The sequence below is a fragment of the Heterocephalus glaber genome, unplaced genomic scaffold (assembly GCF_053883595.1).
Source record: "Heterocephalus glaber isolate CG9 unplaced genomic scaffold, H.glaber_assembly_v1.0 deba00001733, whole genome shotgun sequence".
NCBI lineage: Eukaryota > Metazoa > Chordata > Mammalia > Rodentia > Bathyergidae > Heterocephalus > Heterocephalus glaber.
The window spans coordinates 6,216,458-6,236,250 of NW_028258444.1; the positions used below are offsets into that span (position 1 = coordinate 6,216,458).

At 36.9% G+C, this 19,793-nt stretch overlaps 1 pseudogene; it reads left to right on the forward strand.

Moving 5' to 3' along the window:
• The first annotated feature begins 3,749 nt into the window (after nt 1–3,749).
• Nucleotides 3,750–12,763, forward strand: LOC101712411 (uncharacterized; annotated as a pseudogene).
• Nucleotides 12,764–19,793: the final 7,030 nt, after the last annotated feature.

Below are 19,793 nucleotides of genomic sequence, written 5' to 3' on the forward strand. Positions count from 1 at the left end.
GAAGTTATCCCCTGTATATTATCAGACCATAGTGTGATGAAATTGGAGATCCATAGCAAAAGAAACTGGAAAAATTTCATAAACACATGGAAATTGAACAACACACTTCTGAATAAGCAATGGGTCATAGAGGAAATTAAAGAAGAAATCAGACAGTTCCTTCAATTAAATGACAACGACAATACTACATATCGGAATCTATGGGACACAATGAAAGCAGTCTTACAAGGGAAATTCATAGCAGTGAATACGCATATTAGGAAAACAGAATGAGCCCAATTAAACAACCTGATGCTGAACCTCAAGCTTCTAGAAAAAGAAGAGCAAGGCAACCCCAAAGCTCATACAAGGGAAGAAATTATAAAGATCAGAGGAGAAATCAATGCAATGGAGACTAAGAGAACGATACAAAAAATCAATGAAGAGTTGGTTCTTTGAAAGAATCAACAAAATTGATAAACCTTTAGTCAACCTTGTCACAAAAAGGAAAGAAAAGGCCCAAATCCATGCAATTAGGAATGAAAAGGGGGAAATTACAACAGACCCAGCAGAAATCCAGAGGATCATCAATACCTACTTCCAGAACCTATAAGCCAATAAGATGGACAACACAGAAGAAATGGACAGATTCCTAGATACATATGAATTACAAAAGTTGAATGAAGAAGACCTAAAAATTCTGAACAACCCAATATCAACCAATGAAATTGAAAATGTAATTAAAAACTTATCAACTAAGACAAGCCTGGGCCCTGATGGCTTCACTGATGAATTCTACAAGACATTTAGACAGGAACTGCTGCTGTTACTGTTTAAACTCTTCAATGAAATTGAAAGGGAAGCAATACTCCCAAATTCATTCCTAGAAGCAAGCATCACCTTGATCCCCAAAGCAGAGAAAAACCCAACTGAAAAAGAGAACTATAGGCCAATCTCACTAATCAACATAGATGCAAAAATCCTTAATAAGATAATGGCAAACAGAATGCAGAAGATCATCAAGAAGATCATACACCCTGACCAAGTGGGATTCATCCCAGGGATGCAGGGATGGTTCAATATACGAAAATCAATTAATGTAATACACTATATCAATAGAGCCAAGGACAAAATCCATATGATTATCTCCATAGATGCAGAAAAAGCATTTGACAAAATCCAACATGCATTTATGATAAAAACCCTACAAAAAATTGGAATAGGTGGTCTCGACCTCAAACTGATAGAAGCCATCTATGAAAAACCAACAGCCAATATCATACTAAATGGTCAAAAACTGAAATCCTTAATCCACAAATCAGGAACAAGACAAGGATGTCCACTATTACCACTCTTGTTCAATATAGTTCTGGAAACATTAGCCACAACAATTAGACAAGAGAAAAAAATAAAAGGAATAAAGATAGGAAATGAAGAAGTCAAATTGTCATTATTTGCAGATGACATGATTCTCTATATAGAAGACCCTCAGAACTCCACCAAAAGTCTTCTAGACTTAATAACCAAATTCAGTCAAGTAGCTGGTTACAAGGTCAACACACAAAAATCAATAGCTTTCCTCTACATGAATGACAGACTCACTGAGACAGAAATAGGGCAAATAATTCCTTTCACAATAGCATCCAAAAAACCGAAATACCTAGGAATCATCCTAACAAAAGAAATCAAAGACCTCTTCTCTGAAAACTATGGCACTCTGAAAAGAGAGATTGAAGATGATATCAGAAAATGGACAGACATCCCCTGCTCCTGGGTAGGAAGGATTAATAGAGTGAAAATGGCCATACTTCCAAAACTGCTATATAGATTTAATGCAATTCCAATTGAGATCCCAGCAGCATACTTCATAGACCTTGAGAAAACAATCCAAAAATTCATTTGGAACAAGAAGAGACCGAGAATAGCAAAAGCAATTCTAGGTAACAGAGACATGGCAGGGGGTATCACAATCCCCAACCTACAACTATACTACAAAGCTACTGGGATAAAAACAGCATGGTACTGGCAAAGAAACAGACCTGAGGACCAGTGGAACAGATTAGAAGATGGAGAAACAACGCCAGACACACTCAGCCATCTCATCTTCGACAAAGGAGCCAAACACCCTCACTGGAGGAAAGATAGCCTCTTTAATAAATGGTGCTGGAAAAATTGGGCTTCAACTTGCCAAAGATTGAAACTAGACCTGTATCTCTCACCATGCACTAAACTAAAATCAAAATGGATTAAAGATCTAAATATTAAAACAGAAACTCTGAACCAGTTGGAACAGAGGTTAGGTAGAACCCTTGAAGACATCGGTGTAGGAAAAGATTTTATGAACAAAATCTCAGTTGCCCGTGAACTAGCACAAACAATCAACAAATGGGATCTCTTCTTATTAAAAGGCTTCTGCACAGCAAGAGAAACCAGCAGCAGTGTGAAGAGACAATGCACAATGTGGGAAATAATCTTCACCTGCTCTTCCTCAGACAAAGGTCTACTATCTCGAATCTATAAAGAACTTAAAAAGATCAGATCTCCCAAATTTAAAGACCCAATCCAAAAATGGACATCTGAAATGAACAGACATTTCTCAGACAAAGAAGTAGAAATAGCAAATAAGTACATGAAAAAATGTTCAACATCACTGGTCATTCGAGAGATGCAAATGAAAACAACACTGAGATTCCACTTCACTCCAGAAAGAATGGCTGCTCTCATGAAATCAACCAGTAACAAATGCTGGCGGGGCTGTGGGGAAAGAGGAACCCTGCTCCACTGCTGGTGGAAGTGTAGACTGGTGCAAGCACTGTGGAAATCAGTATGGAGATACCTCAAAGAACTAGGACTGGAAGCCCCATTTGACCCTGCTATTCCACTGCTGGGGATATTCCCCAAAGAATTAAAAGAATCATACCACAGTGATATATGTGCACCCATGTTCATAGCAGCACAGTTCGTGATAGCTAAAACTTGGAAACAGCCCAAATGCCCATCAACTGGAGACTGGATAAAGGAAATGTGGTTTTTTTATAAAATGGAGTACTACTCAGCCATAAAAAATGAGAAATTAGAGACATTTATAGCTAAGTGGATGCACTTTGAGGCCATACTCTTAAGTGAAATAAATAGGAAACACATGTGTAAATACCAAGTAGTTTCTGTGGTGTGAGAAACTGAAAGTGTAAATAAGGATTAAAATGATTAAAATGAATAATAGATAATGTGAAATAGAAAGAAAAGGTCCAAAGGGGTAGGAGAAGTGGGAGGGGCAGGGTAAAGGAAAGAAGGGAAAGGAAAAATTATAAGAAAAGAAAAAAAATGGATACAAAGTGTTTGCAAATAGGGAAGGGTGGAGCGGGTAAAGGGAGGGCAGGGAATAGGGAAAAAATAAGAACCAAGATGCATCATGTAAAGGTACAAGTTCCCAATGATTAATGTAAATGTATACCTAAAATATACCAATAAAAGAATTTAAGGAAAGAAAAAAAGAAGAAAAAAGAAAGTGTTTTCACATACAGAATCTATTTTGCCAGTGACAGTTGTTTTTCTTGGTAAGGCTTGTCAGTAGATACAAGATATACTGGACCTTTTCTGAAACATATATAAGTGCAGGTCATTCTGGGTCATCCAAATATTTAACTTGAATGGGTTTTGGCTTGGACAAGTCAGTGTGACTTATAGAGACTGAACAGTCCTCCTGCCTAATATAATCCTCTACATCTATCTCTCAGGACTGAAAGTCAATAGCAACACGGATAGTCCCGATGCAGTGCCAGTTTAAACATCAATCATTAATACTTGTGCAGATGAAGGTATTAGGACTTCGGAGAGTTTTGGCAGGAGATGTAAGGGGAGCTGGAAAAGCAAAGCACAGTGAGTACCCAAAGAAGACAAGGACACCAAAGCAGGAAAAGGACCTAAATAGGGAAGCTGAACATACTCCATGACACATATCACTTACTGAGCATGGTTGCCTGTGGCTGACCCCAGCGGTTCCCTCTTCCGATGGACAGAGTCTCAAACTGCATCGGAAGCTCTCTCACTGCAGAGAGGGTGCTCTCACATGTATCCCACACTACTGAGATGAATTGTGTGGCATGCTGTTGAAGGAAGTCATTCCAAATACATTAGAATCCCAAATGTGCTTAATTAATTTCTGATATTATGGAAATGGAAAAAACCAATTTAAAACAATAAAAATAAATCTTAAGTAAAAGAGTGATAATTATACCTGAAGTACTTTGCTTTTAAGGATTAAAATACTCATCCTTTCAACTTTAAGAATTGCATAGAAAAGAGAGGAAGCTTCCAAAGTCACCTTTTGTGCCCGGCTCAGGAGCCCCAGGTGGTTTTTCTCTGGATAAGTGGGTAATGGTTTTCCTGAGCACAGTGAGCCCTCAAGCCTATGTGCACAGTCATTATGGAAACCTGAACCTGCTATTATTAACACTAACTGTTGTAAATCTAGAACATACACGCCTAACAAGTATTAGACACATTTGTTGAGAAAAATGAGTTAAGTAAGTGGGGAATGTATTAAAATTTAAAAGATTCAGTCAAATTCAAGTTTTGGTTATGATACTTAATAGGTGAATCTTTGGTGTAGGGCAGTTTCTCAACTTTGGCACAGGAGAAATTTTTAGGGGCCTTCTTTGTGTGTGTGTGTGTGTGTTTGTGTGCGTGTGTCTTTAGGTCTCTCTGTGTGTCCTACAATGTATAGCAGTATCCTTGGCCTCTGCTCAGATTGCAAAGGAATAATTGAAGAAAAGGATCAGAATTGAAATTTGTATGTGAAGTTGGATTTCCACAAGCTTTTTAAAAAAAATTCTAATGTGGGACAAGCTGTTTTCTGAGTTCATCTGTCAAGTAGCATTACAATTGAGTTTATGTGTATGAAATTGCTCCTAAGAGGCAGTAATATTTTAAAAGAATGCCGGATTCATATTTATAAAGCAGAAGATTGAATTTTAGCTTTGGCACTTGCTACTTTTGTGAAATTTTCAATTTTCCTGTCTCCCAATTTTCATTTATATTCTTATATTTGGGAATAATTAAAAACACTTCATAGGTAGTTGTAAAAATCTACTACATGAACATACCTACTAATTTACTCACTTCTTGAGAAATATTGACTGATTTCTTATTGTAAATTGAACACCTCTTAAGATACAAATGTCCCTGGGAGTGGTAACTGAAAGTGAGAAAGGGCTATGAAAACAATCTAAGGTAGAAGAGGTCGAAACTAAACTTTCTCCTTGCTTTTAGTTCATTTGTGGGTATGGGTAAATTCACAAAATGCATAGTGTTTTTCCAAACAGCCATAGGTGAAAGATTCTCATTCTGACTTATCAGGAGAATTTGAAGGTTACATCATGAAGGGCTGGTGACTCATGTGGGGTTGTCTGGAAATTATGAGCAGAGAGGCTGGGAATTGAGCTGGGAGAGGTTGCCTCAGTAGTGCTGATTCTTTCATAGGTGGAAAGACACCCTGATAAGATCCAGTGCATCCCTAGCTAAGCAGGGACTTGTGGATAAGGTGGAGACCTGGTGTCTTAGAATCACAACTCTGTCATTGAAAGTGTGGGAAGGTCCTGGGATAATGCTAATTTCCATGTTAAGAGGGTCCTGGCTTTCTGATGAGGAAGATGGCATAGTAGTTCTGTCACCCGAGTTGAGTTGAGGGTGTCTTGTCTGTTCTCTTGGGAAATTCAAATACTGAAGACTTGACAGTGAGTGAAGAACTGCTAACTATGGATGTGAGAGTACATCAATTTTGTTGTGCACATTAGTCAATGGTCCTGGTGACCTCTCAGGTGACATCCTCTTGTATAGTGATATACTTCATCTGATATTCTTCTGTCTTGCAGTACAATGTGCTCTTTACTCCTATAAGTTAAAAAATGGGCAATATTAAAAAATCTAATCTATAGCTTGAAAATTGTTTTGAGAAATAACAGTATATAATTCCTCTGTCACATTTAGAACTCTCCAGTGAAGCTTTAGAGCAGTTGCTTTAGAACCTCAATTTACACATGTAAGCTCTATTTTTATATAACTGAGAAATTAACCACAGTATTTGTTAGAATATAAATCCACAAACCTCAAAACAGGGAGTTTGGTTCTGTGTGTCACCCAAAATGCTTTTGATGTGAGTATAATCCCTCCATCAATAGGCAAAGAACTCTGCAGATTGTGAAGGTTGAATTTCATGTTCCTATTTGGGGTGTATTTATTCATGCCTATGATGGTCTGCAATGGTGGATAAACACTAAGTACCACCTGCAGTTAGCAGGAACCTCCTTCTTTTCCCCTGATAAATTTAAAGAGACTCGTGGAAAAATGTTTATGAATGTGTCCTAAGTTTCCCCTGCATGCCTATTTTGAGTCACTGTGCTCAGGTGAATGGTTATGATGAAGTGAAAAGATCATGGACTTTGGATATGAATTTGAATCAAGCTTTGTTAGTTGATTGATTGATGATTGATTGATTGATTCATTCATTCATTCCACAAATATCTCCTGAGGTCTCCTTTGTCCCTAGATGCAGCTCTTGGAATAGGGATGGCATAGGCTCTGGGAAACAGACAAGTGAACAATGACTACAGAGCGATGGGTGCCCGAGGAGATGGAAGCACAGGCTAGGAGGTCTAAGAATGGAGATGTTAAATAAATTTCATGTTGAAGTTCAGCCTGGTTGAGAGGGTGTTGGAATTCTCAGTCTTCTTGGAGAGAATTTGGGCTTTGTTTAAATTTTAAAGAAATCTTAAGCTAAGTGAGGAGTGTGAGATAATTTATTGTGATGGTTAAATTTGGTTGTCTGTGTGACTGGATTGTGACACACACGGAAAAATGGAAAAGAACATTTGTAGGTGCATCTGTGAGGGTATTTCCAGAGGTGATTGACATGTGAGCCAGCGAGCTGCATGGAAGACCTACCCTGAATGTGTGTGGCAGCTCTAAGAGTCTGATGGCTGATGCGATGAAAAGCAGCAGGGGAGCTCACCAGCAGGTGCTCCAATTGTGCACTCCCCTTCCTGTGCCCATCTCCACTCCTCCTCCTCGCCTCCATCTCTGTCTCTTCTTCCTCCTCTCCCTCCTCTTTCTTCTCCTCCTCCCCCTTCTTTCTTTTTCTGTCTCCCTGTCTCTGCCTCTCTATCTCTTTCTCTGTCTCTCTCTCTCTGAGACAGGCTTTCTCTAAGTCACTAAATTGTCCAGGCTGGGCTTCAACATGCAATCTTCCTGCCTCAGTCTCCCCCAGCGCTGGGGATTACAGGCCTGACCCAACACGCCTGGCTTGTTTGGCTCCTTTTGCTTCTGCTATTGCCTGTAGTCACCAGACTTCAGATTCTTCAGCCTTTGAACCTGGACTTGCACAATTGCCTCTCTGGGGAGCTTTCAGGCCTTAGGCCTCAGACTAGGGCTGCATCATTGATCTCTTGTTCTGAGGCTTCCAGCTTCTTGGACTGAGAAGCTACTGGTTTTTCCAGACTGCAGACAGGCATTGTGGACTTTTCAACCTCTGACTATGTAAGCCTATTTTTAAAATCCCCTTTTATAATTATCTATATTCCACTGGATCTCTTCCTATGGAGAGCCCTAGTACATTCAGTCCAAACAAATATGTTTGTAGTACGTTCAAGCAATGCAACTAGTTTGGGATGGCTGAAAGAAAAGGTGGAAGGAGAAAAGAGACAACAGATGAGCTGCATTGTTATAGTATTACCAGAAAGATCACATGACAAAATGTCCAGCTTATGGAAGGACATGGCTATTAGTAGGCCCTTGAAGTAATTTAAACCGGAGAGACAGTGGTGCTGGTGTTGGTGGTGAAGAAATGGGTTGTAGAGTTGTTTAAGAAGTTACCTCAGTTGCACTTTTATAATCACATGCATGTATAAAGGAAAAGTAGTGACTTTAGGGTGTCTTGCAGCTTCCCAGTGGGGAAACTGAATGTTTCCCCACATTTGCAAACATATTATCTTGGGGAGAAATTTAAAGGGCAACAGAGAATATAAATCTGAAGTCCAAGGTGACTATCTGGGCTAGATATTTAGAAAGAATTTTCTGTGTGTTGTGAACCTTAAATTGGCTACTTTCAAGATTTTGGACTAATTTTTCATCAGTTTTAAATAATGGGCTGTCATCTACCAGTACAGTGTTATAAGGTTCTTAGACAGTCTTTGAAAGGCCATGATAATTTTACCGTTTTAAGCTCCAGTGTACGTAAGGTAGAGTACTACACTTGAATTTTAATAGCATTTACAGATTATTGTGATGTAAAATTTAAAAAAAGCTTCTCATATATAAACTATTTTGTAATATCAGAAAGCTAAGAGAGAAAGCTGATAAAGTTGAGCAAACCTTTCAAACTCTTAATTACCTTAGATGTTTGTAGAGTTTAAGTACTACTTTAAAAACTCCTACATGTGTAAGCACTATGTTTTTACTATATACAATTAAAAAATACATAGCCTAATCTTCTAGAACTTTACATTCTAATGTCAGGTAAACAATTTAAGACTAAAAAAAGAAAAGCATATTCTAAATGAAGGGATCAAAGGGAAATGTTAAATGCACCAACATACCAAACCAAATTGTTATGTGTTGGCCACTTGATAACAAATATTCCTAATGTAATCAGGCAACTTATATGTAGACTTTCAATCATTATTATTAGTGCTGAATAGGGAGTGTGAGTCTCTCCAAGAATCATCTCCTAACATATACTTCTTAATTACAAAAGGAAACTTGGTAAATTAGAAGTGCAGAAATCTAGTGAACCTCACTGTAGTCAAGTAAATAAAACAGCTCACCATCAGTGGACAAACCAACCAACATGAGATGCCCTATCAAATGATAGGCTAAGAAAGATATGGCATCTTTGCTATAGTATTGCTGACAAGAAGCAAGTAAGCTAAAACAAATCATTATCAAACACCAAATTAAACCCAAATTAAGCAACAGTCTTCAAAGAAATATTAGCATATCCAGTAATAATGGAATGAAAAATGACAATAGGAAAGGAGAAGAGGGCTACTCAGGAAACATTTAGAAGTATGTCCCCTGAAGAGTTCTTCTGTATGTAGCATTTATGTGAGAAAAAAATGACACATTCTAAGTCCTATTTGTACCTAAGATGGTGTTCATTTTCCTTAGAGGAAGTTGTTAGGACTTAGATGGAAAATGGTCCCCAGAGCCTCATTTGGAAGGTGACTGGATTATGGGAGCATGACAGCTAACTCGCTGTTAGAAGGCTGGGTCTGGTCTCAGGAGGTGGTCACTGTGTGTGACCTAGAAGGGCAGTATGTATAGCTCCCTTGCCTCCTCTGTTTAGTAACTCTGCATCCCAGCTGCAATGAGGCGAGCAGCTCTCCACTCATACTGCTCACCATGCAAGGACTGAAATTTCTAGAACATGAGCCAAAGTAAACCTCTCCTCTTTTAAGTTAAGGGTATCAGGCATTTTGTCCCAGCAATGAGGAAGGGGACTAAGACAGAAATGGGACTTTTTTTGTTTTGGTTAAATGTACATAACATGAAATTTTCTATTAATCACTTTCAGTGTATAATCAGTGGCATTAAGTTACACAACTACTACAACCATCTATGCTGAACACTTTTCATCTCATAAAATTAAAACTCTGTACCCATTAAATAATAACTCCCTATACCCTCTACCTTCAGCCACTGGGAATGAGCATTCTCTGCGCTGTCTCTGTGAATTGTAGGTCATATACATCTACATCATATATATCATGTAATGTCTATATAGTCTACATTTAAAGAACATTTTGAAATACATAAACAGACAGTATTTGTCCCTTTGTGTGTGGCTTATTTCATTTAGAATATTATCTTCAGGGCTGGGGATTTAGCTCAGTGGCACTGCACCTACCTTCCAAGTACAAGGTCCTGAGTTCAAACCCCGGTACCAGGAAAAAGAAAAAAAGAAAAAAAAAAGAATATTATCTTCAAGGGCCATCCATATTATAGCATGTGTCAGAATTTCCTTTGCTTTTATGGGCTGAATAATACTCTATTGAATGGCTGTTCTCTCTTTCTCCTTGTCTAGCTATTTAACATATAACATAATATACAATATATTACATAAAATACATGTATAGGACATACATTGCTTCCACCTTTTGGCTGTTGTGAATAATGTTGCTTTGAACACTGGTGTAACAAATGTTTGCTCTACTCCTGCTTTTAATTCTTTTTGAATGTATACTAAAAATGGAATTTCTGGGCACCTACTAAGAATTTTTAAAAACGAGTAAATATTGTGAAGCAGTAGGTATAAGAAATGTTTTAAAAGATGTGACTGATATTATTTTAAAAATTTTGTGAGTACAGACAATGTATCTAAAAGTGTACCTTGATTTAGTATAATCGTCTTATGTGTTTGTGGCCTATTAGTCTGGTTGTTGATCTGTATATATGAGAATAACTTTATATACATATTATAAGATAAATAAATGAGTGTGATGCTGTCAGAAGAAAAAGGGGTGGAGGGAAGGAGGGAAAAAGAATTGAGATGTGTTACGTATATGTACCAATTTTCTGCAATAAATGTAATCATTACATAGTGCAAACATGTACTAATAAAAATCAAAAATTAGAAAACCAAAATTTAAACAAATCCATTGGAAGTAGCTACTATAAAAATAAAACTAAGAGCAAAAAGCCCAACATTGTGTTTTTCTAATCTGAATCTACCTTCATTTTCATGTGCACATGGGCTCACTTCTTTTTAATTCCCTTCTTGGGGGCCACACCCTGCAGAAGCCACAGCTCATGTGTGTTTAAGGAACACAGCCCAAACGTGGAGGAAGGAGGTGGCCCTGTGCTGCTGTGATGAATGTTAAGTCTGCTACTTTTAGTTTAATTTATGATCATCATCATCAATCTATTTATGATGGTGTTAATATCTTCATCTGGTTTTCAAAATTTTCTTGGTTTTATTCTCAAGTGGTTCAGAATTTAAGCAAGGAAGATGGATGGTATTTGTAGTCCCCTGCTCCAAACACTAACCTCTTGTGAAAATGTCAGGACTGTAGAAAGATAGCTTTAGGTGAACAGAATAACCAACTCTATTATTTTTAGTTTGGTGATGGTTTTCTAAGTTGGCTTTTAGAACCCTGCCATGATTTCTATTATGCTACATGGCTAGATTTTACAGTCAAGGTCTACTTATAATGTTAACAACCTAGGCAGGCAGCTTTATAATGAAGCACTAACCATAATGGATTTGTACATGGAGATGTCACAACTTGAGATGGTTCTTCCCCCAACAAGAAACTCTTTTTTCAGCTGGGAAGAGGCTTTCAGGGACTAGTATGCACATGGCCTTGAGCAAATAGTGTGTGAGCCTAATCTGCTCTTTTATCGGTAGTTTACTCCAGAAAACACCAAATACTCTAAGAACCTCGAGGGTGATGTCATTTATATTTGAGATGACCCTGTTTCATTGAACAAGGTGAACTGATGCTGATGCTTTCTTGATCTCTATAGAAGTTGTCAATGGAAAAATTTTTAAAAATTGTGTCATGAATGTTACATGGTTAGTGGCATTTCTAATAATGCCATTGACTATAAAGTGTATTCCAAATTCAGAAATGTACAAATATGAAAAAAGTTTTTAGAATGGATCGAATATATAGTAATTTGAAGATTAGTAGGAGTGCTGAAAGTATTTAATTTTCAGTTGGGCCTCTTGGGAAGATTTGCTGGACAATATAGGCTAGTCTGCCAAAGAAGGTACTTCTGTTGATGTGACACTTAAGAGTTATGCCAGAAGCAGGAAGCTACTTTTGCCACAATCTTTGTTTGCCCTTCTCAGAAAACTGGAAAATGGACATGGAAATTCTTTCCAAGGATGCCTCACATTTCCAAATTTTTGGGGAGGGTAAGAAATACCAGATAATAGGCTTACACTCCATCCCAGTCAGCCCACAGTACACTCACCTTACTACTCCTGCTGTAGTCCAAGGGGCCTCATGTCACCATGGATGCCATCAAGAAGATGGATATGCCGAGTGTGGTTCCAGAAGGGTTAAGTACAAGAGCCACTAGCTGGAAGATAAGCAAAAGAAATTCAAGGGTATCCAAGATGATCTGGACAAATATTCAAAGTCTCTGAAAGATTTGCAGGAGAAGCTAGAACTGGCAGAGAAGACAAACAAGACAAAAAAAGAAAGCTATTGATGCTGAAGCCAATGTAGTTTCTCTGAACAGATTCTCCCAACTGATTGAGAAAGAGTTGGATTATGTTTGGGAGTGTCTGGCAATGGTTTTGCAGAAGTTGAGGAAACTAAGAAGGCAGCAGACAAGAATGAGAGAGGCAGGAAAATCATTGACAGTTGAGCCAAAAGAATGCAGAAAAATAGAAACTCAGGAGGTCCAGTGAAAGAGGCCCCTCACATTGCTGAAGATGCCGATGAAGAAGTGGCACATACGCTGGTCATCATTGAGAATGGCATGGAATGTGGGGGCTGAACTCTCAGAAGACAAATGTGCCAAACTTGAAGAAATGAAATTATGAGCAACTTGCAGTCACAGGAGGCTCAGAGTTAGAGGTGCTAATAAAATGAAGACCAATACGAGGAAAAGGTTGAACTTCTTTCTTACGATGCAGAGTTAGGTTTTGGAGAGGTCAGAAACTAAACTGGAAAAGAGCACTGAGGACTTAGAAGACAAAGTGGCTCATGCCAAAGAAGAAAACCTTGGTATGCATCGGGTGCTAGATCAGGTTTTATTGGAGCTAAACAATATGTGAAAACCTCTTTAGCAGTGATTACATTTTTTCATTTTATTTTAAAAATGTGCTTACTATAAACCCTTTCAATGCTTTTTAATTTAATTTTTAACACTGTTACAGAAACACCTGAAAAATAGCAGCTAGATCAGTGGGTGGGCAAAACACGTGTACCATTTCCCAGGTTGATGTTGCCAAACAGTATGTGTAGGAAGCTTCACTAGAGAAGAAATATTTCCACTCAAAATGCCAGCAATAGAGTCAACAGGAAGATTCATTTTGGAAACACCATCAGGTGTACTTTGGTGCTACCTGAACAAAATATCTCCCGTGGTCTCCTGTTTAGTATCATACCATTTAAAATTCTGTCCAACACTAATTTATTTTGTCTTGATTTTAATATATGAAGGTATAGATTCTGCATACCTGAATTCACTAAACCCAAGGGTTTTAAAGCCTAGCTACTCTTTTAGACTTCATCCCTTTCTAAACGCCACACATACAGTTATTACAACTATTAGAATGAATTTTCAGTGTAAATTTCCACTCTTTTCAGTCCGTGTTAAATTGAAAGATTTAGGCACTGGAATCACTGGTAGAGAAACAATGTTTAAAAAGTTATAATTATACCTAAATTATATGTAAACACAATGATACAGAATAGATATGATAGAATAAATACGATACAGAATAGTTGTTGACCTAAATGTTAATTCAGTCATACATACCTGGAATAAATTCCACTTGGTTGCAATTTAAAACTTTTTAATACATCATTAGATTCAATTAGCTAATATTTTGTTGAGGGTTTTTGCATATTTGCTTATGAGATTTATTTGTCTGTAGTGTTCCTTTCCACGATATCTTTATCTTGTTTTAATCTTAGAGTAATACTTACCTCATAGAATGACGTGGGAAGCGTTTTCTATGCTTCATACTTCTAGAAGAGATTGTGTTAATTGGTATAATTTCTCTAATTGTTAGGTATAATTCACCAGTGAACCTATCAGAGCATGACGCTTTCTTTATATGGAAAGTTATTAATTATTGATTCAAATTACTTAATATTTTAGACCAATTCAGATGATCTGTTTCTTCTAGTAAGGTAGTTTGTGTCTTTCAAAGAACTGGTCCATTTTATCTGAATTTCCAAACTTATGGCTATCCCTTTATCATTTTTTAGTGACCTTGGACTCAGTAGTGATTACCCTTCTGCAGGTTTTGGAACTGACAGTCTGTGCCTCGTTCCTCTTCTCTTCATTAGTTAACGGCTTCTAATTGGCCGAAAGTTTCAATCGGCCACCTTTTGTTTTCATTGATTTTTCTACTATTTTCCTTTCTTAAATTTCATTATTTATATTGAAACCTTATTTAATCTACCTGTTTTAGTCTTAAATTTATTTCTCTAGTTCTTTAATGTGAGAATTTGGGTGATTAGTTTTACATCTTCTTTTCTAATAATATATGCATTTAGTACACACTGGTGTCACTGCATTCCATAACTTTTTATAACTTAATTTAGATGAAAATATTTAAAATTTTTCCTGACATTTGTTCCTTGACTTGTGTTATTTAGATGTGTCTTATTTTATATCCAAATATTTGGGGATTTTCTGGTTATGTTTAATTCCATTGTGCTGAAAAAACATATTGTGTGTGACTTCTTTCTTTAAAAAACAAGCTGAAAATGTATGTGATAGCCAAGAATTTAGTCTTTCATGGTGAATTTTCCATGTGATCTTAAAAATAATGTGTATTCTGCTGTTGTTAGGTGAAGTATTCTATTAATGTCTATTATGTCAATTTGACTGATAGTACTCTTTATGGCAGCTATATTCTTACTGATTTTCTTACAGCTTGTTCTATCAATTATCAGAAAGAGGCTGTTAGAATCTCCAAATATAATATTGGACTTGTTTATTTCTCCTTTCACTTCTATCAATTTTTGGCTAAAATCTTTTGATGTACTATTATTAGGATTGTTTGAAATACCATTTTTTTTTTTTAGCAGAGTGGCACTCTATTGTATATAAATACCACATTTTCTTTCTTCTTTCATCTGTTGATGGACATATAGATCTAAGATTCATGAGATGGGCCACTATGAACATAGGTATGCATGTATCACTGTAATACATTATTCATTAAGTTGTTTCCTTTTAGATCTGTTAAGAATAGAAGACAAAATATCTTATTTTACCTTCATTTACTCTTTCTTTAATGTCCTTCCTTTATGTAAATTCAAGTCTCTGATCTGTATTGTTTTTTATTTTCCCTTTCTTTGATGGACTTCTTTTTAGAAAATATTTCTTGCAGTTTATGTCTTCTGTTGGTCATGAGATCCTTTTATTTCTCTGTCAGTGTCTACTTTTTCAACGCTTTTTTGAAGGACAGTGTCCTACAGGATATATAATTCTAAATTACTTTTTCTTTTAACATTTTAAACACTGCAATCTTTTCTTGTCTTACTTACATATTTTATGATGAGAAGTCCACTGTAATTCTTAACATTGTTCCTATGTATGTAGGTAGATGAGGGGATTTTTTTCTTCTAGTTCCTTTCAAGGTTCTTTCTCTGTCTTTGGATTTTTGCAGTTTGAATATGAAATGCATAAGTATATATTTTTTGGCATTTATCTTGCTTATTGTGGAGTTTCTCAAATTTGTGATTTGCTATCTGTCAATAATTTTAGAAAATTCTCAGCCATTATTGCTACAAATATTTCTTCAGATCCTATCTGTTTTTCTTTTTCTGGTATTTCAATTACACTGTATTATAAAACCTTTTAAAAATGGTTTCACATTTCATGGTTGTTCCTTTCTGAGTTTTTCTTTATCCATCCTTTTTATCCTCATTGTACTTCAGTTTGGTAAATGTTGGTGTATTATTTCCAGGCTCATTCATTATTTTCTTGGCAGTGTCCAGTTTACTGAGAAGGCCATCAGAGAAAATTTTAAAAGTTTTAAATTTCTATTATTTCCTTTTGAATTTTTCTTAGACTTTCCATCTTTCTGCTTATATTATCCATCTGGGCTTGTATGTTGTCTGTTGTCTGTAGAATCCTTTGCATATTAACTGTAGATATTTTAAATTCCCTGTCTGAATTAACAGCAAGTCATATCTAAGTCTTGCTTTGCTCCCTACTTTTTCTTTAGATTGTATTTTTCTTGCCTTTTAGCATGACCTGTAAGTTTTTGTTGAAAGCCAGGCATGATGTCTTAGATAATACAAACAAAGATAAATAGGATAGTATCATGAAATTTTATATTATCTGGCTAGGAGTTGGGTTGTGTTTAATTTTGGCTGTAGCTGAAGGTATGAGAGGCTTCAGTTTCTTCTTGTGTCCTTATGTTTGTCTTCTCTGTTGACTTTGGGCCTTTCTATGAGCTTTTCAGAGAGAATATATACTCTATTTGCAAGATACACACTCTTTCTACACTAGAGTCCTGTAGGGCTGATGTGTGGATGAGGGGAAGCATTTTATAATATTTGGATTAAATCTTAGTCTTTTAGTAGGATTGCGTCCCTGGGACTTCACAAATGTTTTTTTGCTTTGTTTTTCTTTTGTCTTTCTATTTATTTCTTTTTGGTGAGATAGAAAGGATAAAAGAGCTAGAAAGGAGAAAGTATCCTTTCTCCATGTTGGATAAAGCTGTGGCAGTTTTTCTCCAGGAAAATTGTTCTTTGTTATGGAGAATGGTCTGAGTATATTTTTGAATAATGATTATCTTTCTTTTCTCAGTTACATACAGAAAGCATCTTTCTCTACTCTTCACTATGAGAGGCTGAGAGGGTTCCTAGAGACTTAGCCTGCCAATGTGCAGGGTTTGCCTTAAGCCTACAGTCCTTAGAGTTTCTTACTCTCATGTCAATCTACACTCAAACTCTATCAATTTTTGTCAAAATTACCATCTAAATGTTATTAGCATATCGCATCTATGAATCTCTGGACTAACCTGCCTTTCCAGATTTCAGGATGATGATTTTCCCTGTCATCTCATTTCTCTAATTGGTCGCCCCCAAAAGCAACTGATTTTCAGTGTGTTCAGTTTTTTCTTGTTGTAAAGTCAGGTATGATGACTTCCAAGTGTGTGCAAAGGAAGTCCTTCTGATAGGCTTTTGTGGGAAACACAACTACACAAAATATAGATGAGAAAGAGTGTAGGGAGAGGATTTCGTGTCTTGCTGGATATAGCCTCAGAGTTATATTCACTGAGATGCTCTTCAGGAGCGCTGGGAACAGAAGTCAAACATTGTCTATCAGAGGTCTCAGGTCCTCATAAGAAAACTACGTATGGAGTATTGGCCTCATGAAAGGGGGAGCAAGCTTATGGCAAGAAACTACCGCTCTCCTCATCAAAAAAAGATAAACAACTTTGCCTTGACCATCATCTTTATTATTTAGATCAGATGGCTAAGAGAGCAAATAATGGGTCAATATCCAGAAGGAATATTTCCTTTTCCATCCCTGTTTTTTTTGGTACCAGGGATTGAACTCAGGCCCTTGCATTTGCAAGACAGGCGACAGCACCAGTGAGCTAAATCCCCGGCCCTCCATTCCTGTTTTATTTTAGATAACGCCATTGTATTTATACTCTGGGTCTGTCTCTGAGCTCTCACTCTTCTGCAGGGATGGAAGAATGCCTTACCCTTGATGAGATTGGGAGCGAAATCAAGAATGTGGAACTCAGTCCCTTCCCTGCTGGTGGGCACCAGGTACCTGGGGAAAACACACCTTTTGCTGTGCCTCCTAAGCTGTTTAGAAGTTCAGGCCCCATTCAGGGAAGCTTGTGTGTCCTGTGACTGTCATGACTCTGGTAAGCTTGCCTAGTTTTGATTTTATAATTCAAAATTCTATTGTCCTGATGCAGGATTGATTTAATTGTCATTTGGCTTGTAAGTGTTTCTCAGACATTTCTTTTTTTCATGACTTTAATGTTTTGAGATGGTCAGGTATTTTGTAACATGTTTATTTGGGGTTTGTTTGGTGTTATTTTTCATAGTTAGACAGGGATGGTCTGGTAGGAGAAGACAACAAAAGTGAAGTGCTTTTACTCATCATAAAACTCCAGGGTACAAACTATCAGCATGACACTGCTGATTATGTGAAGCTAATTACCTGGCCAAGGTGCTGTTTTCTAGATTTAACCTCTGGACAGTTATTCTCCCATACCCCTTTTTCATACTCCAATCTTTGTACGTAATTGGCTGATCACAGCTCACACTTATGGGGGAATGCTTAGATATGATAGTTTTGATCTCATTTTGCAGTTATCTTATAAATCAGGGAAGTAGAGAACTGATATTTGTCAGACTACATGAAACCTCAGCATTAGCAAATGGTAATCAGCATCATTAGTGAGAAGAACAGATGCATTAAATGGGTGGCAGGGGCATCACACTCAGATAAAGAGGAGAGGAGCCAAAGGTCAGAGCCTTCTCTGGGCTGAGAAACTGTTGGGAGCCATTCTACATAATTTTGGGAAAAAAATCATTTCACTATAATTAGGGCTGTGAGAGGCTCAGTGTTCCCATGATGCTGTGATGCTCAAGGGCAAGATTACATCAGCTGAAGACATCCTGGTTCTTTAAGAAACAAGTAGTAATACAAAAAGAGAAAGGTTTCACCAGGGAAGGGGCAAATCCTTATCAGCTTAACTCATCCCACCTACTGTTGTAAGACCATTTCTGCTCATCTCACATCCTAATCAACATAAGCTCCTCATCCTCATCAGCACAAAATCCTCATTGTCATAGGATTACCACCACCCTCTGAGACATCTGATACTCCCTATGAACCCAATAAACAGTGGCAAACTCGGAGTGTCTTTGTCTTTGTCTGCTCTGAGGCACTGACCTCAAGGCTTCCAGTACACTTGAAATTATGAAAGCCGCTGTTTTCTCTTTTTCTTTAGCCCTCCCCTTCCCCCTTTCTAAGTAGTCAGCATATTGATCACCCTCCGATAAGAAACCAGCCAATGATGGCAAGTGGAGCAACACAAGGTCTGGTGGCTGGGACCAAGGAGAGGGACAGTGTGTTACCACTGAGGGAGTTCAGTACACTGAACTCTGTTAAGAAATACAACACTTGCAGAATGAGTTGTACAATTGAAAAGAAAATCAATTTTCCTGTTTTGTTTTATATGAAAACTCAATTTTCTTTTGCTTGTTTGACCACACGCACGTGTGACTGATGGTCAGGAAAACTCAAATGAATTAGCTTTTAAGGGCAACCTCAGCCCCTCGGTCACTTTTGCTAAAGAAAGACCAGTAGATGGGTGAAGAGACAAATTATAAAGCTTGCTGCCAACAGGTTGTCTCAGTTTAGATTGAATGTCAAGGAAACTGATTTGATTTTGTGCTGTCTCCATTCTAAATCTCTCTTACTCTGTACATTATTGCAACTATAAAGCTGATGTGATGTGTAGCTTCTTATCGCAAAAACAAAATAGTAGCTTAAAGGCAGGTCACTGGCTTGTTAATTGCAGATTTCTTATCTTGTTCTATTTTTCCAAATAAAATAACATGAATTTTTATGCTTTTCCAAACAATAATATTAGTTTCTCATAAAGTTTATAATTGCCAAAATATGTATCTGAAAAGAGCTCCTAGGCAAGAAAGAGAAATCACTCATGTATTTCAGTGAAGAGTTAAGGTCCTAAGCCTTGAAATACTTAAATTCTCTGGAACTTACAATCTTTTTCTGGAATTTCCTATTTTATTCATACAGTCTTTAAAGAAGATAACTATATATAAGTAACTGACATTTCTTATCCTTATTTTAACATTTTTTGATTGTGTGAGCAATTCATGCCCATTGGACAAAAATAGAAAATCACAGAATATTGAAATGAAAACTATTCTGAAACCATTTTTAACAAAATTTATGAAGCAGTTGTTATAGAAACCCTTTTGATGTAAGCAATGAGACTTTATAAAACACACACACACACATATATATTTGGATTGGATATACTCAGAAGTTTCTTCGTTCAGAGATAGAAAACTGATGTTAATGTTTTTCTACATACAATCTCTCTTTATTTTAGT